Source organism: Lathyrus oleraceus, chromosome 3 (genome assembly GCF_024323335.1).
Source record: "Lathyrus oleraceus cultivar Zhongwan6 chromosome 3, CAAS_Psat_ZW6_1.0, whole genome shotgun sequence".
Lineage (NCBI taxonomy): Eukaryota > Viridiplantae > Streptophyta > Magnoliopsida > Fabales > Fabaceae > Lathyrus > Lathyrus oleraceus.
In genome coordinates this window covers 69,787,557-69,806,130 of record NC_066581.1, presented here as the reverse complement: position 1 = coordinate 69,806,130, position 18,574 = coordinate 69,787,557, and the positions used below count along the sequence as shown (strand labels likewise).

At 39.1% G+C, this 18,574-nt stretch overlaps 1 pseudogene; it reads left to right on the top strand.

Moving 5' to 3' along the window:
- The first annotated feature begins 16,436 nt into the window (after nt 1–16,436).
- Nucleotides 16,437–18,017, top strand: LOC127132605 (PH, RCC1 and FYVE domains-containing protein 1-like; annotated as a pseudogene).
- The last annotated feature ends 557 nt before the right edge of the window (nt 18,018–18,574 follow it).

The following is an 18,574-nucleotide window of genomic DNA, read 5'->3' as shown; positions in this document are numbered from 1 at the left end:
GGATGAATCTCCACAAGGGTATACCACAAATAAAGTGGAATGCCTAGCAAGCTACCTTCTTCGGGAGTATGTGAGCCCTCACAAAATTCAGCAAACAGGTCAGAATACCAAATGGGGTGCGATCAATAGTTGCACCGAACAAAGGAATTGCAGCAGTAATAATGTCAGGCAAATAATACATAGCTATGATAGAACATGTCAGATAAGCACAGAACAGAACGGAAAAAAAAATCAGCGACTGTCATGTTCGCTACTGCCTCGCCTAGCGAAGTCTTGGCGAACACTCGCTACATGTTCGCTTAGCGATGTGCTAGCGAACGGCTGCGGGTTTTGAGTTTAATAACAGTACGATTTCAGCAAGCTCCAAACCCTATGGCATCCATTACAGAAATTACATGGTTAAACATTCAAGACATCCATGCATACTTAAATCCACATGCAAAACCTAAGATACACTTATAAATTCAATCATAATGCCACATGTAAATTGAGAGCATAAAGCGGTAGGGGTAGTGCAAACCTGTTTGCAATTGAATTGCAATGTTGAATTGGCGGATCACTCTTAGGGTTGGTGTCGGATTGAATTGGGCGGAAGTAACCTTTGTGCAGATGAGTTTCCTTCAGGGTTTCCTTTAGGGTTGTTCTGAATTCTCTTGGTTAGCCTCCAGGGTTTTTCCGGTTGCCTCTGTTAGGGTTTTCTTGTTCCCTCTCTCTGTCTCTGTGTCTGTGTCCGTGCTTTTTCTGAATGAGGTCTTGGTATTTATAATAGTTTTGTGACCTAATGGGCTCAGAATGAAGCCCAAAATTTCTGGTATTTGCAAGCTTCGCTAGGCGAGTGGTGCAGCGAAGAGTTCGCTAGGCGAAGGATTTTGCTCGCCTAGCGAGCAAGCCAGTTTAAGCCAGTTTCTGGATTTGGCCACCTGTGTGCTGGGTCTTTGTTCCTTTAAGATCAATGTCTTGAAAAATGAGTTGGAGTGCCTTGAAAAATGTCTTGGAAGATTAACGGGCAAATTTTGGGGTATGACATCTGGGATATGTGCCTTCCGCTGCGAAAGGAGCCCGAGTCCCTGCAAAGGACAACATCTGAAGCATCCAGGAAGTATTCCTCAGCACAGGATTTATCCATGGAGATCAGGTCAATGCAATTGGAGATAGCACCGAATATGAAGATGAGCCATGTTTGGTTTACCGGTGTGAAACAACTTTGAACAATTGGAAGGCGTTTGAGATCCCCGAAATTTTTCCTTTGTCAAAGTAATAATGTTTGTTTTTCTTTTTAAATCCTTAGCTCTGCCCAAGGCTAATGGATCATGTTGTAGGACCCCTTTTCATTTTCAAATAATCATTATCAGTGAATGAAATACATTTTGTTAAATTCTTATTATTCATTTATTTTCTTTCTCTTAAGAAAATGGCAATCTTTTTAAACAAAAGACTTTTCACTTATGCATCTTTTATTTTTACTTTTCTAAAAGAAATCAATCATTCAAACATGCAGAATAAATGATAACCCCATTGAATCCAATGACTCTACTCCCTCTCATAACTTTGACTCCCCTATTTACCAAGCGGAAGAAGAGGGCGAAGAAGATTGTTACATCCCCGACGAATTGGCAAGGCTGCTCGAGCACGAGTCCAAAGCCCTTCAGCCACATGAAGAACCGGTGGAAACAATCAACCTTGGCACAGAGGAAGAGAAGAAAGAAGTAAAAGTTGGCACCATGCTTGAATCAAGCGTAAAAGAGAGATTGGTTAAGTTGCTACAAGAATATGTGGATGTATTTGCATGGTCATACCAGGATATGCCAGGACTAGACACCGACATCGTTGAGCACAAGCTTCCGCTTCAGCCAGAATGCCCGCCAGTAAAGCAGAAACTCCGAAGAACAATACCAGATATGGCTCTGAAGATTCGTGAAGAAGTCAAACAACAATTTGATGTTGGTTTCCCCGCAGTGGCGAAGTACCCACAATGGGTAGCTAATATTGTACCTGTGCCTAAGAAGGACGGTAAGGTGAGGATGTGTGTTGACTATAGGGATCTGAACAAAGCTAGTCCAAGGGACGATTTCCCTCTATCACACATTGATACTCTGGTAAACAACACTGCAAGTTTTGCTGTATTCTACTTTATGGATGGTTTTTCCGGATACAATCAAATCAAGATGGCTCCAGATGACATGGAGAAGACCACTTTTATTACCCCTTGGGGCACGTTTTGCTACAAGGTGATGCCTTTTGGTCTCAAAAATGCCGGGGCAACTTACCAAAGAGCTATGGTCACTCTTTTCCATGATATGATGCACAAGGAGATAGAAGTCTATGTCGATGACATGATCGCTAAATCTCAGAATAAAGAAGATCATTTGGACCATCTGAAGAAGCTGTTTGAACACCTCAGAAAGTTCAGACTACGATTAAACCCTTCAAAATGCACATTTGGTGTCCGTTCACGAAAGTTGCTTGGTTTCATTGTTAGTCAACGAGGAATTGAGGTGGACCCAGACAAGGTCCGAGCTATACAAGAAATGCCTGCTCCACGCACCGAGCGAGAGGTTAGAGGTTTCCTTAGACGTTTGAATTACATCTCAAGGTTTATCTCACACATGACGGCCACGTGTGAGCCTATCTTCAAATTGCTTCGAAAAGGTCAAGCTATCGAATGGAATTATGATTGTCAAAAAGCTTTTGAGAAGATTCGTCAATACTTGCAAGAGCCTTCTATTTTGATTCCACCTGTCCCAGGAAAGCCATTAATCATGTATCTGAATGTACTTGAAGGGTCAATGGGATGCGTGCTGGGGCAACATGATGAAACCGGTCGGAAAGAACATGCTATTTACTATCTGAGTAAAAAGTTTACTGATTATGAAAGTCGATATTCGCTTTTGGAGAAAACTTGTTGCGCGCTAGCATGGGTCGCTCGTCGTTTGAGGCAGTACATGATTTTCCATACTACTTTGTTGATCTCGAAGATGGACCCGATAAAGTACATCTTTGAGAAACCTGCCTTGACTGGAAGACTAGACCGTTGGCAGATGCTCTTGTCAGAATACGACATCCAGTACGTAAGCCAGAAAGCAATCAAGGGAAGTGTTTTAGCAGAGTATCTCGCTCATCAACCAGTTGAAGACTATCAGCCATTGAAGTTTGATTTCCCCGATGAGGATATAATGGTGATAAAGGATTGTGAGATCCCAGGCCCAAATGAAGGACCAGAACCAAGATCTCGATGGAAGCTCGCGTTCGACGGTTCCTCCAATTACAGTGGTCACGGTGTGGGAGCTGTTTTGATGAATCCAAATGGTGGCTTTACCCCTTTCACAGCAAGGTTGTGCTTTGATTGTACGAATAATGTCGTAGAATATGAAGCTTGTATCCTTGGTCTTGAAGCCGCAATTGATCTCTGAATCAAGATCCTTGAGGTGTATGGAGATTCAACCTTGGTGATCTATCAAGTCAAAGGTGAATGGGAAACTCGTGATGCGAAGTTGATCCTGTATCGTGCTCATGTTGTAAAGATGATGGAATACTTTGTGATATCACTTTCCATCACATCCCAAGAGTAGAAAATCAAGTGGCTGACGCTTTGGAAACATTAGCATCAATGTACCAAGTCAGGTTCCGTAATGAAGCCCCATTTATTCGAATCGAGCAAAGAGATGATCCTGCTTACTATCAATCGATTGAAGAAGAAACCGATGGTAAACCTTGGTTTCATGATATCAATTGATATCTTCTAAGTCAAAAGTATCCAGAAGATGCCACATTGTTGGATAAGAAAATGCAGAGGAGGTTATCATCCAAATTCTTTTTTAGCAATGATGTGCTTTACAAGAGAACCCATGACACGGTTCTGCTCAGATGCGTGGATAGACATGAAGCAGACCTGTTGATCAAGGAGATTCATGAGGGATCCTTTGGGACCCATGCCAATGGACATGCCATGGCTAAGAAGATTTTGAGAGCTGGTTATTACTGGTTGACCATGGAGTCCGATTGTTTCAGCTATGCTAGGAAATGTCATAAATGTCAAATTTATGCTGACAAAGTGCATGTACCGCCAACACTGCTGAATGTTTTGACATCACCTTGGCCCTTCTCAATGTGGGGCATCGACATGATTGATGCTATAGAGCCTAAAGCTTCCAATGGTCATCGTTTCATCCTGGTTGCCATGGATTACTTTACTAAATGGGTGGAGGTTGCTACCTACACCAATGTGACGAGACATGTGGTTGCTCGCTTTATCAAGAAGGAGATTATCTGCCGCTATGGAATCCCTAGCAAGATCATCACCGACAACGGTTCAAACTTGAACAATAAGACAATGACAGAGCTATGTGAGAGTTTCAAGATTGACCACCATAATTCTTCTCCATATCGTCCAAAGATGAACGGTGTTGTTGAAGCTGCCAACAAAAACATCAAGAAGATCTAGCAAAAGATGGTGAAAACTTATAAGGATTGGCACGAGATGTTACCCTTTGCTTTGCATGGATACCGGACCTCAGTCCGCACTTCAACATGGGCAACCCCATTCTCCTTGGTGTATGGGATGGAAGCAGTTCTCCCAGTCAAAGTAGAGATACCTTCAATGAGAATATTGATGGAGGCCAAGCTAGACGAAGCTGAATGGATCTAGAACAATTATGATCAACTTAACCTCATTGATGAGAAGCGTATGACTGCTCTGTGCCATGGACAATTGTACCAGTAAAGAATCAAGAAAGCGTTTGACAAGAGGGTTCGCCCTCGAGAGTTCAAGAAAGGGGATCTCGTGCTCAAGAAGATCATGCCGGTACACAAAGATTCGCGTGGGAAGTGGACTCCCAACTATGAAGGCCCATACATTGTAAAGAGAGCATACTATTGAGGTGCTTTGTTTCTCACAACTATGGATGGCGAAGAGCTCACGCACCCTGTGAACTCTGATGCAGTCAAAAGATACTATGCCTAACAAAAACCCGATGGACTGAAAACCCGAAAGGGCGGTCCAGGCAAAAGTTAGGGATAATTAAAAAATGGTGGTAGCTCGCTAAGTTGAAAACCTGAAAGGGAGACTTAGGCAAAAAAAGAGCGTCCCGGTGGATTAAAAACCCGAAAGGGCGATCCAGGCCAAAATTAGGGACAAAAGGCATAGACTGCATCAGTTGTCACTGATCAACACAAAAAAGCTAAAGGTGGAAGATCAATCCAACTGCTCCCTTCAGAAACAAGGTTTGGTGGAGTCATTGTTATTAGGGATAGTAGTAGTCATTGCGATTCGATGTAAACCTTTCCCTATTTCCATTTTCAAATGTGTAACATTCTGTGGAGCTACACCATTTGTGTGCTACCATTCTTGAATAAATACAAGTTTTGTTGTTTTTCTCTAATTTTCTTTGTTATGCAAAATGCCATTTATTTGTTAATAATGAAATTTTGAACTTAAAAAGAATTTTTGTTCCAATATATTGAGAAACACAATTTTTGCTTTGACATGTGGAAATATTAAAAGGAAATCTTTCGTCTTTCCCCACAAGTCTCTAGTGGCAGGATTTCTCCTGGAATAATCTACATATATCTTCAGAGAGCACAAATTTATCATTCTCTGAAAGAATTATTAAGCCAGTTCTAACTGTTCAGCTTGATAGATCCTCCTTTGATGCATTTACTCACTCCTTTGGTTGAGTTGCTGGTGTTGAGGATTCAGTACCTCCATAAAGCTTTCCCTAATTTCAAGTCTGTATATCGTCAGCATTTGCATATCGTGGTCATTCATATATCATGCACATAAGCAAAATCCAAATCATGCATAGCCCGAAGTATACTTCGTGCTCATTTGCATAGTATCAGGTCTCGTTGTTGAATTTATCCTTTGACCTCTAAGTCCAGTTGTTATTGGCATCGTTTGTTAAGTCTGGTTATCACCAGCATCTTTGGTCAAATCCAGTTGTAACTGGTATCCTTTAAAGTCTGGTTGTAACCAGCATTTGTCTTAAGTCCAATTGTTATTGGCTTTATCTATTAAGTCCAGCTGTAATTGGCTCTCAAATTTTGAAATCCAGTTGTAACTGGTATCCTTTTAAAAGTCTGGTTGCCACCAGTATCTGTCAAATCCAGTTATAACTGGTATCATTTTAAAGTCTGGTTGTCACCAGCATTTGTCAAATCCAGTTGTAACTGACATCCTTTTAAAGTTTGGTTGTAACCAACGTATGTCAAGATCCAATCGTGATTGGTACCTCAAGCACAGTTGTAACTGATACTTTGATAAAATCCATTTGTCAAATGGTATGTTAAGTCTGGTTGTAACCAACATTTGCGTTAAGTCCAATTGTTATTGGCATTATCTGTTCAAGTCTTGTTGTAACTGGCGCCCACATTATTAGATCCAATTGTAACTGGTGTCATTTTAAAGTCTGTTTGTTACCAGCATCTGTCAAATCCATTTGTGAATGGTATCTTTAAGTCTGGTCGTCACCAGCACCCTTGAAGTTCTGGTGTAACTGTCACTAATCCGTTTGAAGAGAGTCGTACCATATGTTTATGGTATAAGACCAATTGTTGTTGGCACATACAGAGTGTGTTCTATCCTATTGGCCCTGGCATTTCCTAGAAAGTTGTCATCTTGACTCTTTCATTGACAGTAATTTCCAGAATTTTTGATAGGGTGATTTTCTTGTGAGAAATCTCTGGATTTGTCAAGAATGTTCAAATTGTCATCAGGTCATGTATGAACCTGTTGATATATGCTTTTTGGATTTTTCTAATGTTGTCAGGTCATGTTTGAACCTACTGTCAGAACTTTTTGATATTCCCCAGCATTGTCAGGTCATGTATGAACCTGTTGTTGAGCCTTTACTCCAGTATTACCAGGTCATGTCTGAACCTGTTTTGAAGAACCTTTCTCTTTGATTATTCTAGTGTTTCCTGGTCATGTATGAACATGTTGTAGGAATTTTCTTTTTAAAATATATATGTTCGGGTTGCTAGTAAGTCATGTGTGAACTTACTGACGAAATCTCTTGTATTCTAAGTGTTGTTTGTCAACTTTCACTTTGAGTACTCCCTAGTGTGTGTCTGACTCTCCAGCAGGATTGTTATCCCCAGCAAGTTGGTTTTACATTATTTGTCTGTTTCCCTGTGGGCCATCAGTATTCCCCACATAATGGTTTGTCTGGTATAATATCTCCTGTTAAGGGTTCACCATGTCCCTAACAAGTAAATTCAAAAATATATGAGTCCTTCACCCATGCATATCATATCATAGCATGTGCATTTTTTTTCAGGATCAAAATCTGGGTCTCCATGGTATTTAATCATCCCCCACTGCGATCCAATGAAGAGGTGCAGCTTCATATTCCTCTGGTTGAGGATGTTTAAATAGGGGAGACTGTCACACCCTGATTTTGGTCCTGAAAACTTTCCCAATCGATCACATCAATTGCATTCTTTTCATCATGACCATTTCATCTGGTCATGATGTTATCCACCCAAACATTACGTGTTAGACTTGTTGTCACCTGCTATTCCATAAACTTTTGGGCTTTGCCATTGGTTTTGGTATAAGATAATTAATTTCCTCAGTCAAGCAAGTTATAGAATCTCATTATCATTTGGTAGAATCAAGTGAACCTCGTGATTTTCGTCCTTGTGTCCAATTGCAATCCATGTTTTGTCTCCCTCATAAACATTACTCATCCCTCATTGTCATATTACTAGTTCGCACCCCTTTTCAAAGAAATTACATATCAAGTGCAAAGCGTTTTGTTTGGGTCATCATTCATATTCATTTTCTCATTCATTCACAATTCAAAGAAATTTCACTCATATTCCTTCATTCACATACAACATCATGTCGCAACTTCTTCAAATGTTTCGTTTGACTTAATCTTTCAACCCATTAAACATCTTCTATTTGGCTTGCACCAATCTCAAGTCTCTGACACAGGGTAAACAGATTCATGCTCATATTATCCCAATGGGTATTGATAAAAATTCTATCTTGGTTTCTAAGCGTATTAATTTCTATGCAAGTTTTAATTTAATTGTTGATGCTCAAATTGTTACTGAGAGTTCAAATAGTTTGGATCCTTTGCATTGGAACATGGTTACCTCTTTATATGTTAGAAATAGTTTCTTTGAGGAAGCCATTTATGTTTATAAGATTGTTCAACCAGATGATTTTACCTATCCATCTATTCTCATGGCATGTGGAGAATATCATACATGCGCTGTTACGATGCTGGGTTACTTGGTCATGGAAATGAAGTTAGTCACTGGATTCCTAAGAGATTAGGTGGTGCATTAGAAGGATTATGTGTATCATATGCGTCCTGCGGTCCCTGGCACACGGCTATTGTGAAACAAAACTAACAAATATGTGAAATAACTATTCAAAACAAAATAAATTAAACCTAATTGCATTTATACAAAATAGTGAGAATAAAAGTGTGTAATTACATCAAAACTTGGTAAAAGGAACCAATAAAATGATATAAAAAGTAGTACCAATTGGTCCCTAACAACTCTCCCCAACTTAGCATTTTGTTTGTCCCTAAACAAAAGTTTCCACCCTTACAACCAAAGCAATGACACAAAAGATTGAAACAAGGATTTACCAAGGACATTCAAATGGTTCAAAAGCGTTTGGCATTTTCTCAATTCACCTATCTCAATTCTAGACAAAACATGAATAAGGGAAATGGTTGAGTGCAAAAATCATTCCAAGGAATTCAAAGCCATATATGTCAAAATTGAATCAAACTTACACACACATCATATTGATGATGAATAACATGAAGGGTTACTTTCACTCATCCAAGCAATTAAATCAACAACAACTCAAATCATGCGGTTATCACAACAAATACCAAATCATGTGAAAAATGTGAATCAAGAGGTCTTTCAAAGGTTGTAATGTGGCTTAGGTTACAAGAAAGAATATGATTAAGAGAATTCAACCAAATTGCCTATCCTAAGGGAGCATTCCCAAATATTCAACTCTACATAATTTCCATTTCTTTGATCCCTATTTTTTTTTCCTTTTACATCCACACAACCATGAGCATTTCTTTGTTTTTTTTTTTCTTTGCTCTATGGTTTCAAGGGTGATTTCTTTTTCTTGTTTCTTTTCATATTTTCACCCTTTTATAAAAACTCACTTTTCCAAGTTTCTAATCAACTTTTCACTTTACTCTCCCCAACTTTAGATTCCAAAACCAAATTTATTCAATAATGCTCCCTACTTAGACATAAGCAAAAGGCAAAATTTTGCAAACAACTTGGTTTGAGGTTTCAACTGATACGAAAGAAATTAGGATTCATTTATTCCATAATTTTCAATTGATTTCACAATGATCAATCAAATGAATCCTAAAATAAGCTCAAAGGGGTTTAACTAAGGATTATTCCTCACAAGGTTAGTTGATTCAAACTTTTTGGTCGAGTGGTTTTTCTCACAAACAATGCCTCTATCATTTTCAAAATTTTCACAAAAATAGATTGATGCATGATTTAGCATGATAAGAATGAGTTAAAATAATGCTCGGTTTCCCGCTTTTTAGTGTAGAATGGAAAGCTTCCTCACAAATGGTTAAGTCCTATTTTGATTCAAAGATGACATACATTTCAATGAGTTTATGATATGAAATTTGCACAAACCATCAAACTACTCATGTTAAGTCTAGAAAGCGATAAAGTGTACCTTGAAATACCGACACTACTTCTTATCATCACCACTCGAAGTGTCCTATGCTTCTTTCTTTGCGATCATTTCTCGGTTGCTTTAAGCTTGACTTAAGAGTAAGAACAATTTAACAGAAATGTTGGTAAACCAAGTTGATTAAAAACACACTTAAATCTCAAATAGTATTCATGCAATTATCAAGACAAACTCTAAAATTCAACAAACTCCTCAATCTTCCTTCAACTCATCGCCATGGGTTACACCACCTCCTGCACCCCCAAAAAAAAATTGGCTTGCCCTCAGGCCACTTAGCATAATCAACAAAATCCTCTTAGGAAGGCAATGGAGAGGGGAAGTTTTGAAATTTGGAGGTTTGGACGTGGAGTAGCGAGGTTGTTGAAAGAATCTCCTAAGTTCGTGAAAATAGGAATGAAACGAAAATGACATAAAACAAAAGTTTTTTTTTTTCAGTTCGCGGGGCGAACTGAAGGAAATTTCAAAAAAAATGGTTCTGCCATTCACTGTTCGCGGGGCGAACCTTGTTCGCGGCGCGAACTGAAGCTGTGAATTCAGTTCACGGGGCGAACGGTGAAAAACAGAACCCAATTTTTTCAAAATTTAACACAGCAGAAACTCACACAGCAGAAAAAAAATTAAAATGCAGAATTACAACGTTGGGTTGCCTCCCAACAAGCGCTTTGTTTAACGTCGTTTAGAGCTCGACGGTTCAACGGTCTTCACGATCCGGCTTTGTTGAGCAACTTCCTCAAGGGCTTTGTTGTCTTTAAGAGGTTCTTGATGAACCTTCGATAAAATCTGATACCACCCGTTTTCGGAACTACTCGCACAACACTCACCCATTCACCATCGGAAATAGAACAAATCATCCCGACCTCTACTAAGTTGACAACTTCCTTCTTTTTTAGCACTCGCATCAATCGATTCTCCTCTTTTGTGGACAATGTATTACTAACAACCACCGGTTTAGTGCAGTCATCACCAAGGAACAAATACTTCAAATTTGGCTCTAGTTTTGGCTCTTCCACTTCCTTTGTCATATCCAAGCCTTCGTTTTTGGTCAAAACTTTGTAGACTCCGATAAGAGATTTCTCTGATGGATTAGAAAGATGAACCTGATCTGCGATATCAACTAGTCCCTCTTTGGTGGCATCGATTCGGAAGGAGTCACACTTACTATTGAAATGCTTTTTGGCTTCAAAAAGATTGAAGGCTACCTCTTCATCTTGCACCCTCACTTTCATTAGTCCATCATCAATATCAATCATCATTCGGGCCGTTTTCATGAATGGTCTTTCAAGAATTATAGGAACATCACGATCCTCATCCATGTCTACTATCACAAAATCTACCGGAAACAAGAATTTGTCCACCTTCACTAACATGTCTTGAGCAACTCCATATGGTGAAGTGGTAGACTTATCAGCTAGTTGTAAAGTCATCCTTGTAGATTTGATCTCAACATTTCCCAATCTTTTAACAATGGATAGGGGAATTAAATTGATGCTAGATCCCAAGTCAATCAAGCCATTACCCATGTAGGTGTCTCCAATAGTTACCGGTAAAACGACTCGGCCCGGATCGGATTCTTTCCTTGGGAGAGTCTTTTGGATGATGGCACTACACCGTGCATCAAGCAATATGGTTTCGTCTTCCACATGTCTTCTTTTCTTTGTGAGAATATCCTTCATGAACTTTGCATACCGCGGCATTTGCTCTAATGCATCGGCAAATGGAATATTGATTTGAAGTTGTTTGAATATGTCCATAAACCGTGCATAGTGTCTAGCATTATCCTTCTTTGATGGTGCGTGCGGATATGGTAAATGTTGAACTGGACTGACCTTCACTCCTTTCTCTCCTTTCTTTTTCTTCCTTGGTTCGATTTCCTTATTCATTTCCGCTTCACACTGCTGCTCTTCCATCAATTGCTGGTTCTGCTGTTTTCGCGGCGCGAACTGAGCAGTTTCTACCACTTTCTTCTTTCCACAAGCCACATACTCATTTTCCAGCACAGCATCCATATCATTCTCAACTGTAATTTCCTCACTTTTTTCACTTGTCAACTCTCTACCGCTTCTAGTAAAGATTGCTTTACAATGCTCCTTTGGATTAGTTTGAGTATTAACGGAGAAAGAAGATCTTGCAGTTTGTTCCGACAATTGTTTTGCAAGCTGACCTACTTGATTCTCCAAATTCTTGATTGCTGCCTCGGTGCTCTTCTGATTTGCCATGGAGGTTTGCATGAATTGTTGGAGAGTGTCTTCTAGCGTTGAATTTCCTCCTTGCGATTGTTGTCCTTGAGAATTTGGGTGTTGATAAGGACTTTGCTGCTGAAAATTCTGGTTGTTGAACCTTGATGGTTGATAACCTTGATTGTTCCTTTGATAGCCTTGATTTTGATTGTTCACATAACTCACTTCTTCTAGTGGAGGGCAGAAACCAGTAGGATGATCTCCTTGACATAATTCGCAACATGCTACTTGATGTCGAACTTGAGAACCTTGAATTTCCTTCATTTGTTGTGGAAGCTTGGCCATTTGTTGAGTAAGCAACTCCACTTGTTAAGAGAGTAGCTTATTTTGAGCAAGAATGGCGTCATTGGTATTTAACTCAAGAACTCCCGGTTTACGTTGTGAAGGACTACGGTCATGTTGACTTTGACGATCATTGAGTGCCATCCGGTCAATAATGACTTTAGCTTCTTCCGCATTCTTTGACATAAGAGAGCCACCCGCGGTAGCATCCAAAAGTGTTCTGTGAGTTGATTGGAGCCCATTTAGAAAAATATGGATTTGAGTGAGCTCATCAAAACCATGACCCTTGCATTTTCTCAACATTGACTTGAATCTTTCCCAAGCCTCATTTAAAGACTCGTTGCTTCCTTGAGTGAATACTGCAATAGCCATTTTGGCTTCCATGAATCGGGATTGAGGGAAATATCTTTCTAAGAACTTTTCTTCTAACAAATTCCAATCCGTCATCACTCTTGATTCTTGATCAAGGTACCACTCTTTTGCCTTTCCTACTAAGGAGTGTGGGAACATCCTCTTGAATAATGCTTCTTCACCCGCTTCGTCTATTCCCGTAGAACCCGCAATCTCATAAAATTTAATGAGATGGGTATACGGATCTTCATGATCCATTCCGGTGAATGGATTTGCATAGAGAAGTTGGAGGATTCCAGTCTTCATCTCCGTATTTCTTCCTCCACGGGCAAATTGAGCATTTCTTCTTGGACTATTAGCGGACATTTCGGTACGATTGTCATCCGCCATGTTTCCGTCACAAGCCTCTACAACCACTTCTTCGATTGGAACAAGTGCGGAAGTAGATGCTTCTTATCTCCGGTTCCTCTCTTCGGCTAGTTTCCTTCTTCTTCGTGTTTTGCTATTGAGCTTCCGAAGTGTTCTTTCAATTTCAGGATCGAATTGAAGTTGCTCCTCGGTTGCTTTTCCTCGCATGCACTAGAATCTACAAAACTAACAAACCAAGTGAAACAAAAGAGGGATAACAATAAAAGTAACAAAACTTAAAACAATGAATTATTGCAATGCTTGTAATATCGACACCAATCCCCAGCAACGGCGCCAATTTGTTGAAAAGTATATCTTCGGCAAATATTTTATATCGTATCCACATAGATTGGTTGATATTACCGCCGTTCTATAATCCAAATGTTATAAGTTTAGAAAGTAACAAGGTTGTTTTGTTTGGAAAATTATCTTGTGAGTAAATGTCACTAAAAATAGTAGAATGGTTTTAATCAAATATAAAAGCTTGGCAAGATTGGAGTTCACTATTTCAAATGCTTATGATTCCTTATGATAAATAAATAGATTCAAGATTATTGATGATGTTCAAGTATCCTCTCAAAGTCATTTATGTCTAAATGATATTGTGATAATCACTATATTGATCCTTAGACGATCTCTCCACCTAACTATCAATATAGCAATCTTTAATGCTTAATACCAAAGAAGAGTAATGAGTAAATCTATCTCTACAACTTATTCACTACTTGAATATCTGTTTTATGTCAAGACTCAAATAATCTCTCTCGACAACTACTCAAATCTGGTTTTCAACGTAGGGCAAAAACAGTATTCAATACATCAACAATCTTTATCATACATATAAATCAAATGGAATACATAAACATATGAGAATAGCTACTACCTCCAATCTTGACAAAGGGAGTTTAGCTCCTCATCACCATTGTTACAAAGCAGAATGTTAAAGAAGAGAAAACTCTGTTTTCTCTCTTACAAAAATATCTCAATGTGTGAATGATAATGAATGATTGTGAATAATGTGTTTTTCTCTCCTAAAAGAGTTGACATTTCCTTAATTGATCATTTCCATCCAAAGCAGAAAAGCTATCCCAAGGCAGACACCAAAAAGGTAAAACCAGCTGGCCTTCAAAACAGCACTTTTGACCCAAAATCAACTTGCTGGATTCGCAGGGTTCGCGGGGCGAACTATGTTCGCGGCGCGAACTGACACTGTCATTCAGTTCGCGGGGCGAACTGAAGCTGCCTCAGTTTCCTTGCTTTGCAAGCTTCATCCAAAATCTTCCATATTATGATGCTGCAATCCAAAGCTTTCTCATCCAAAAATTCTACAAAACTAACAAATATGTGAAATAACTATTCAAAACAAAATAAATTAAACCTAATTGCATTTATACAAAATAGTGAGAATAAAAGTGTGTAATTACATCAAAACTTGGTAAAAGGAACCAATAAAATGATATAAAAAGTAGTACCAATTGGTCCCTAACACTGACATCCTTTTAAAGTTTGGTTGTAACCAACGTATGTCAAGATCCAATCGTGATTGGTACCTCAAGCACAGTTGTAACTGATACTTTGATAAAATCCATTTGTCAAATGGTATGTTAAGTCTGGTTGTAACCAACATTTGCGTTAAGTCCAATTGTTATTGGCATTATCTGTTCAAGTCTTGTTGTAACTGGCGCCCACATTATTAGATCCAATTGTAACTGGTGTCATTTTAAAGTCTGTTTGTTACCAGCATCTGTCAAATCCATTTGTGAATGGTATCTTTAAGTCTGGTCGTCACCAGCACCCTTGAAGTTCTGGTGTAACTGTCACTAATCCGTTTGAAGAGAGTCGTACCATATGTTTATGGTATAAGACCAATTGTTGTTGGCACATACAGAGTGTGTTCTATCCTATTGGCCCTGGCATTTCCTAGAAAGTTGTCATCTTGACTCTTTCATTGACAGTAATTTCCAGAATTTTTGATAGGGTGATTTTCTTGTGAGAAATCTCTGGATTTGTCAAGAATGTTCAAATTGTCATCAGGTCATGTATGAACCTGTTGATATATGCTTTTTGGATTTTTCTAATGTTGTCAGGTCATGTTTGAACCTACTGTCAGAACTTTTTGATATTCCCCAGCATTGTCAGGTCATGTATGAACCTGTTGTTGAGCCTTTACTCCAGTATTACCAGGTCATGTCTGAACCTGTTTTGAAGAACCTTTCTCTTTGATTATTCTAGTGTTTCCTGGTCATGTATGAACATGTTGTAGGAATTTTCTTTTTAAAATATATATGTTCGGGTTGCTAGTAAGTCATGTGTGAACTTACTGACGAAATCTCTTGTATTCTAAGTGTTGTTTGTCAACTTTCACTTTGAGTACTCCCTAGTGTGTGTCTGACTCTCCAGCAGGATTGTTATCCCCAGCAAGTTGGTTTTACATTATTTGTCTGTTTCCCTGTGGGCCATCAGTATTCCCCACATAATGGTTTGTCTGGTATAATATCTCCTGTTAAGGGTTCACCATGTCCCTAACAAGTAAATTCAAAAATATATGAGTCCTTCACCCATGCATATCATATCATAGCATGTGCATTTTTTTTCAGGATCAAAATCTGGGTCTCCATGGTATTTAATCATCCCCCACTGCGATCCAATGAAGAGGTGCAGCTTCATATTCCTCTGGTTGAGGATGTTTAAATAGGGGAGACTGTCACACCCTGATTTTGGTCCTGAAAACTTTCCCAATCGATCACATCAATTGCATTCTTTTCATCATGACCATTTCATCTGGTCATGATGTTATCCACCCAAACATTACGTGTTAGACTTGTTGTCACCTGCTATTCCATAAACTTTTGGGCTTTGCCATTGGTTTTGGTATAAGATAATTAATTTCCTCAGTCAAGCAAGTTATAGAATCTCATTATCATTTGGTAGAATCAAGTGAACCTCGTGATTTTCGTCCTTGTGTCCAATTGCAATCCATGTTTTGTCTCCCTCATAAACATTACTCATCCCTCATTGTCATATTACTAGTTCGCACCCCTTTTCAAAGAAATTACATATCAAGTGCAAAGCGTTTTGTTTGGGTCATCATTCATATTCATTTTCTCATTCATTCACAATTCAAAGAAATTTCACTCATATTCCTTCATTCACATACAACATCATGTCGCAACTTCTTCAAATGTTTCGTTTGACTTAATCTTTCAACCCATTAAACATCTTCTATTTGGCTTGCACCAATCTCAAGTCTCTGACACAGGGTAAACAGATTCATGCTCATATTATCCCAATGGGTATTGATAAAAATTCTATCTTGGTTTCTAAGCGTATTAATTTCTATGCAAGTTTTAATTTAATTGTTGATGCTCAAATTGTTACTGAGAGTTCAAATAGTTTGGATCCTTTGCATTGGAACATGGTTACCTCTTTATATGTTAGAAATAGTTTCTTTGAGGAAGCCATTTATGTTTATAAGATTGTTCAACCAGATGATTTTACCTATCCATCTATTCTCATGGCATGTGGAGAATATCATACATGCGCTGTTACGATGCTGGGTTACTTGGTCATGGAAATGAAGTTAGTCACTGGATTCCTAAGAGATTAGGTGGTGCATTAGAAGGATTATGTGTATCATATGCGTCCTGCGGTCCCTGGCACACGGCTATTGTTACATCAGCTGGCAGTTGTTTACATTTGGTGATGGAACTTTTTGCCGCCTTACGCCATGGATATCATAGCAGTTCAAGTATTCCTCGGGAAGTAGAAACTTTGAAAGAGTTGAGAACAACCAGGGTGGGATTTGGTGTTTGGCACACTACTGTCATTGTTGAGGTGATAGATGAATCTGTGGAATATTCTACACAGTCATCTAGTGGAAGAATGTTTACTTGGGGTGATAGCGATAAAGGCCAACTTGGAATTCTTGATAAGAAATTTAGACTAGTACCCGTGTGTGTAGTTGCATTGTCTAACGGAAACATTCGTTGAGTAGCTTGTGGCCACAGTCTTACAGTTGCATTGACGACGTCGGGACATGTGTATACAATGGGAAGTACATCTTACGGACAACTTGGTTTGTCCTGCAGCAAATGGGATGGTTCCTGCACGTATTGAAGATAAAATTGTCGACAGTTTCATAGAAGATTTTGCATGTGGTTCATATCAGGTTGCAGTCTGGACTTCCAAGGCAGGGGTTTTCATATGGGGGAAGGGTTTGAATGGGCAATTACGTCATGGTGACAACAATCACATGAATAATCCCACACTTGTCCAATTTTTAAAAAGATGAGCAAGTGAAGAGTGTTTTCTTTTGTGGTTCAAACTCTACTACTGTTGTTTGCCTTCATAAGCGGATACCGAGTGTTGATCATTCTGCATGTTCAGGCTGTCGTAATCCATTTAATTTCAGAAGAAAACGTCATAATTGTTACAACTGTTGGACTTGTTTTTGCAATTCAAGCACCAGCAAAAGATCTATGAAGGTTTATCTTGATCCAAATTCCAACAAGACATATCGTGTTTGTGATGATTGTTATTTTAACTTAAGAAAACTGCTGAATGGGTATCCTTGCAAACTCTTAGCTAGAAAAGTGTCAATTTGCAAGACAGTGAGGCCCCTAAAACACAGGGAACACTATTAAAACTTTCTTCATTTGGTTATATTGTTCAATCATGACAGCAGACCATTACCACCACAAAGGACGAGAACATATGCAGGTCCAAATCAATTTGTCACAAAATCTGATTCCAGCAAGCCAACTTCAAACTCGCAGATGTTGGTTTTCTTTCATTGAAAGCTTCCGTAAATACCACAAGTACCTGAAAACCAACAGAGTTCAAAGAGAATGAGTGAAAATAAGCCATGACAATAAGCATTTTTCATTTCATATTTACCACAGTAAAGCCAAATTGACAGCGATGGCCAAACGAACCCTGCAGCGATGAGAAGCACATAGATATTTGAGATTTAAGTGAAACTTTTACCAATTTACAACAGTGATTTTTACCTGTTGCCCAGGGTAGAAGGTTAGGACAAGACTTGGGGAAGGACCACCAAGTTTGGGCGGGCAATTTCAGAGTACTCGCGCTCCACTACATGGACAATTGCCTAAGATTTTGATCACTATCAGCGGTACGGAAAAGCAGACAAGAGAGCGACCACAGAGAGAATTTCCGGAGACCTCTCACAATCAGAACGGGACTACATAAAGAAACAAAGAATATGTTAAAGAGGCAGAAAAAACCCTAAGAATTGTTTTTTGACGGCGAGAAGAACATCAAAACCCTAACGAAATCAACGAAAGTTAAGAAGGAGGAAAGGCTGAAGAACCCTATACCTTTTTTCTCACCACCGTTGGATGAAGCTTATACTGGAGGCAAAGGAGGCGAGTTTTGAGCGCACCGGTGGGAATCGATTGGCGAAAGAGTGAAAGATTCAAGTGTCTGCCGCCCAATCGTCGTTTGACCTCCTTGTAAACGGTTATGTTGGTTGCTTTCCGGTCGGTTTTCATCTCCGTCATCGGCGTTCGTTGTTGTCGCGGTCATTCATTTTTGGATCTCCTCAAGTTGAGAAGGTTCGTTTTTT